The following is a 6,272-nucleotide window of genomic DNA, read 5'->3' as shown; positions in this document are numbered from 1 at the left end:
GCTAAAAATCTCCAAATGATGCGAAAGTGACTTCATGAGAGTTGCTCCTAACCTAAGAAATGATGATATAGTGATGTAGTGAGAGTTGCTACTAATCTAAAAATGATGCTACAGTGATGTAGTGAGAGTTGCTTCTATCCTCAAAATGATGCGACAATGATGTAATGAGAGTTGCTACTAACCTCAAAATGATGCTACAGTGATGTAGTGAGAGTTGCTATGAACCTTAAAATGATGCTACAGTTATGGAGTAAGAGTTGCTACTAACCTCAAAATGATGGTCCAGTGATGTAGTAAGAGTTGCTGCTGACCTAAGAAATGATGCTCCAGTTATGTGGTGAGAGTTGCTACTAATCTCAAAATGATGCTAAAGTGATGTAATGAGAGTTGCTACGAACCTAAGAAATGGTGCTACAGTGATGTGGTGAGAGTTGCTACAATGCTCAAAATCATGCTAAAGTGATGTAATGAGAGTGGCTACTAATTTAAAAATGATGCTAAAGTGAATTAGTGAGAGTTGCTCCTAACCTAAGAAATGATGATACAGTGATGTAGTGAGATTTGCTACCCATCTCAAAATGATCCTAAAGTGATGTCATGAGAGTTGCTACTAATTTCATAATGACGCTAAAGTTATGTAAGGACAGTTGCTACGAACCTAAGAAATGATGCTACAGTGATGTGGTTAGAGTTGCTACTAACCTCAAAATGATGCTACAGTGATGTAGTGAGAGTTGCTACGAACCGCAAAATGATGCTACAGTGATGTAATGAGGGTTGCTATTTACCTAAGAAATGATGCCACAGTGATGTGGTGAGAGTTGCTACGAACCTCAAAATGATGCTACAGTGATGTAGTGAGAGTTGCTACAAAACTCCAAATGATGCGAAAGTGATGTCATGAGAGTTGCTACGAACCTCAAAATGATGCGAAAGTGATGTCATGAGAGTTACTATTAACCTAAGAAATGATGCTGCAGTGATGTGGTGAGAGTTGCTACTTATCTCAAAATGATGCTGAATGTCATGCAGTAAGAGTTGGTAAAAACCTCAAACTGATGCTACAGTAATGTAGTGAGAGTTGCTACGAACCGAAAAATGATGCTACAATAATGTAGTGAGAGTTGCTTAAAACCTCAAACTGATGCTCCAGTACTGTAGTGAGAGTTTCTACTCATCTCAAAATGATGCTGAATGTCAAGCAGTAAGAGTTGGTAAAAACCTCAAAATGATGCTACAGTGATGTAGTGAGAGTTTCTACGAACCTAAAAATGATGCTACAATAATGTAATGAGAGTTTCTACTATTCTCAAAGTGATGCGAAAGTGATGGAATGAGAGTTGCTACTAAGCAGATAAATGATGCGACAGTGATATGGTGAGAGATGCTACTGATCTCAAAATGATGCGACAGTGATGTGGTGAGAGTTGCTACTAATCTCAAAATGATGCTACAGTGATGTAGTGAGAGTTGCTTCTATCCTCAAAATGATGCGACAGTGATGTAATGAGAGTTGCTACTAACCTCAAAATGATGCTACAGTGATGTAGTGAGAGTTGCTTCTATCCTCAAAATGATGCAACAGTGATGTAATGAGAGTTGCTACTAACCTCAAAATGATGCTACAGTGATGTAGTGAGAGTTGCTATGAACCTTAAAATGATGCTACAGTTATGGAGTAAGAGTTGCTACTATCCTCAAAATGATGGTCCAGTGATGTAGTAAGATTTGCTACTAATCTCAAAATGATGCTAAAGTGGTGTAATGAGAGTTGCTACGAACCTAAGAAATGGTGCAAAAGTGATGTGGTGACAGTTACTACTAATCTCAAAATGATGCTACAGTGATGTAGTGAGAGTTGCTTCTATCCTCAAAATGATGCGACAGTGATGTAATGAGAGTTGCTACTAACCTGAAAATGATGCTACAGTGATGTAGTGAGAGTTGCTTCTATCCTCAAAATGATGCGACAGTGATGTAGTGAGAGTTGCTTCTATCCTCAAAATGATGTGACAGTGATGTAATGAGAGTTGCTACTAACCTGAGCAATGATGCTACAGTGTTGTAATGAGAGTTGCTACTTACCTCAAAATGATGCTACAGTAATGTAGTGAGAGTTTCTACTAATCTCAAAATGATGCTACAGTGATGTAATGAGAGTTGCTACTAACAAAAGAAATGATGCTACAGTGATGTGGTTAGAGTTGCTAAAAACCTCAAAATGATGCTGACAGTAATGTAGGTGAGAGTTGCCACTAACAAAAGAAATGATGCTACAGTGATGTGATTAGACTTGCTACTAACCTCAAATTGATGCTGAAAATAATGTCGAGAGTTGAAACGAACCTCAAAATGATGCTAAAGTGATGTAGTGAGAGTTGCTACAAATCTCCAAATGATGCGAAAGTGACTTCATGAGAGTTGCTCCTAACCTAAGAAATGATGATATAGTGATGTAGTGAGAGTTGCTACTAATCTAAAAATGATGCTACAGTGATGTAGTGAGAGTTGCTTCTATCCTCAAAATGATGCGACAGTGATGTAATGAGAGTTGCTACTAACCTCAAAATGATGCTACAGTGATGTAGTGAGAGTTGCTATGAACCTTAAAATGATGCTACAGTTATGGAGTAAGAGTTGCTACTAACCTCAAAATGATGGTCCAGTGATGTAGTAAGAGTTGCTGCTGACCTAAGAAATGATGCTCCAGTGATGTGGTGAGAGTTGCTACTAATCTCAAAATGATGCTAAAGTGATGTAATGAGAGTTGCTACGAACCTAAGAAATGGTGCTACAGTGATGTGGTGAGAGTTGCTACAATGCTCAAAATCATGCTAAAGTGATGTAATGAGAGTGGCTACTAATTTAAAAATGATGCTAAAGTGAATTAGTGAGAGTTGCTCCTAACCTAAGAAATGATGATACAGTGATGTAGTGAGATTTGCTACCCATCTCAAAATGATCCTAAAGTGATGTCATGAGAGTTGCTACTAATTTCATAATGACGCTAAAGTTATGTAAGGACAGTTGCTACGAACCTAAGAAATGATGCTACAGTGATGTGGTTAGAGTTGCTACTAACCTCAAAATGATGCTACAGTGATGTAGTGAGAGTTGCTACGAACCGCAAAATGATGCTACAGTGATGTAATGAGGGTTGCTATTTACCTAAGAAATGATGCCACAGTGATGTGGTGAGAGTTGCTACGAACCTCAAAATGATGCTACAGTGATGTAGTGAGAGTTGCTACAAATCTCCAAATGATGCGAAAGTGATGTCATGAGAGTTGCTACGAACCTCAAAATGATGCGAAAGTGATGTCATGAGAGTTACTATTAACCTAAGAAATGATGCTGCAGTGATGTGGTGAGAGTTGCTACTTATCTCAAAATGATGCTGAATGTCATGCAGTAAGAGTTGGTAAAAACCTCAAACTGATGCTACAGTAATGTAGTGAGAGTTGCTACGAACCGAAAAATGATGCTACAATAATGTAGTGAGAGTTGCTTAAAACCTCAAACTGATGCTCCAGTACTGTAGTGAGAGTTTCTACTCATCTCAAAATGATGCTGAATGTCAAGAAGTAAGAGTTGGTAAAAACCTCAAAATGATGCTACAGTGATGTAGTGAGAGTTTCTACGAACCTAAAAATGATGCTACAATAATGTAATGAGAGTTTCTACTATTCTCAAAGTGATGCGAAAGTGATGGAATGAGAGTTGCTACTAAGCAGATAAATGATGCGACAGTGATATGGTGAGAGATGCTACTGATCTCAAAATGATGCGACAGTGATGTGGTGAGAGTTGCTACTAATCTCAAAATGATGCTACAGTGATGTAGTGAGAGTTGCTTCTATCCTCAAAATGATGCGACAGTGATGTAATGAGAGTTGCTACTAACCTCAAAATGATGCTACAGTGATGTAGTGAGAGTTGCTTCTATCCTCAAAATGATGCGACAGTGATGTAATGAGAGTTGCTACTAACCTCAAAATGATGCTACAGTGATGTAGTGAGAGTTGCTATGAACCTTAAAATGATGCTACAGTTATGGAGTAAGAGTTGCTACTATCCTCAAAATGATGGTCCAGTGATGTAGTAAGATTTGCTACTAATCTCAAAATGATGCTAAAGTGGTGTAATGAGAGTTGCTACGAACCTAAGAAATGGTGCAAAAGTGATGTGGTGACAGTTACTACTAATCTCAAAATGATGCTACAGTGATGTAGTGAGAGTTGCTTCTATCCTCAAAATGATGCGACAGTGATGTAATGAGAGTTGCTACTAACCTGAAAATGATGCTACAGTGATGTAGTGAGAGTTGCTTCTATCCTCAAAATGATGCGACAGTGATGTAGTGAGAGTTGCTTCTATCCTCAAAATGATGTGACAGTGATGTAATGAGAGTTGCTACTAACCTGAGCAATGATGCTACAGTGTTGTAATGAGAGTTGCTACTTACCTCAAAATGATGCTACAGTAATGTAGTGAGAGTTTCTACTAATCTCAAAATGATGCTACAGTGATGTAATGAGAGTTGCTAAGAAACTAATAAATGATGCTACAGTGATGTAATGAGAGTTGCTACTAACCTCAAAATGATGCTAAAGTGATGTAATGAGAGTTGCTACTCATTTCAAAATGATGCTAAAGTGATGTTATGACAGTTGCTACTCACCTTAAAAATGATGATACAGTGATGTAGTGAGAGTTGCTACTAATTTCATAATGATGCTAAAGTTATGTAAGGACAGTTGCTAGGAACCTAAGAAATGATGCTACAGTGATGTAGTGAGTTGCTACTATCCTCAAAATGATGGTACAGTGATGTAATGAGAGTTGCTACTCATTTCAAAATGATGCTAAAGTGATGTTATGACAGTTGCTACTCACCTTAGAAATGATGATACAGTGATGTAGTGAGAGTTGCTACTAATTTCATAATGATGCTAAAGTTATGTTAGGACAGTTGCTAGGAACCTAAGAAATGATGCTACAGTGATGTAGTGAGTTGCTACTATCCTCAAAATCATGCTACAGTGATGTAATGAGAGTTGCGACTAACCTCAAAATGATGTTACAGTCATGTAGTGAGAGTTGCTACTAACCCCAAAATGATGCTGACAGTAATGCAGTGAGAGTTGCTCCTAACCTGAGAAATGATGCTACAGTGATGTAATGAGAGTTGCTATGAACCTAAGAAATGGTGCTACAGTGATGAGGTGAGAGTTCCTACTAATCTCAAAATGATGCTAAAGTGATGTAATGAGAGTTGCTACGAACCTAAGAAATGATGCTACAGTGATGTGATGAGAGTTGCTACGATGCTCAAAATCATGCTAAAGTGATGTAATGACAGTTGCTACTAATCTCAAAATGATGCGAAAGTGATGTCATGAGAGTTGCTACTAATTTCAAAATGATGCTAAAGTGATGTAGTGAGAGATTCTACTCATCTCAAAATGGTGCTAAAGTGACTTCATGAGAGTTGCTCCTAACCTAAGAAATGATGATACAGTGATGTAGTGAGAGTTGCTACCCATCTCAAAATGATGCTAAAGTGATGTAATGAGAGTTTCTACTAATTTCATAATGATGCTAAAGTTATGTAAGGACAGTTGCTACGAACCTAAGAAATGATGCTACAGTGATGTAGTGAGTTGCTACTATCCTCAAAATGATGGTACAGTGATGTAATGAGAGTTTCTTCTAACCTAAGAAATGATGCTACATTGATGTGGTGAGAGTTGCGACTAACCTGAGAAATGATGCTGCAGTGATGCAATGAGAGTTGCTACAAACCTCAAATTGATGTAACAGTCATGTAGCGAGAGTTGCTACTAACCTGAGAAATGATGCTACAGTGATGTAATGAGAGTTGCTACGAACCTCAAATTGATGTAACAGTCATGTAGCGAGAGTTGCTACTAACCTCAAAATGATGCTGACAGTAATGTACTGAGAGTTTTTGCTTACCTCATAATAATGCTGCAGTGATGTAGTGAGAGTTTCTACTCATCTCAAAATGATGCGAAGGTGATATCATGAGAGTTGCTACTAATTTCAAAATGATGCTAAAGTGATGTAATGAAAGTTTCTTCTAACCTAAGAAATGATGCTACAGTGATGTTGTGAGAGTTGCGACTAACCTCAAAATGATGCCACAGTAAAGTACTGAGAGTTGTTTCTAACCTAAGAAATGATGCTACAGTGATGTGGTGAGAGTTGCTACGATGCTCAAAATCATGCTAAAGTGATGTAATGAGAGT

The sequence above is a fragment of the Aulostomus chinensis genome, chromosome 1, assembly GCF_037954235.1.
Source record: "Aulostomus chinensis isolate RoL2024-O1b breed Wild chromosome 1, RoL_Achi_v1.0, whole genome shotgun sequence".
Classification (NCBI taxonomy): domain Eukaryota; kingdom Metazoa; phylum Chordata; class Actinopteri; order Syngnathiformes; family Aulostomidae; genus Aulostomus; species Aulostomus chinensis.
Note: the sequence above shows the minus strand (reverse complement) of the source record.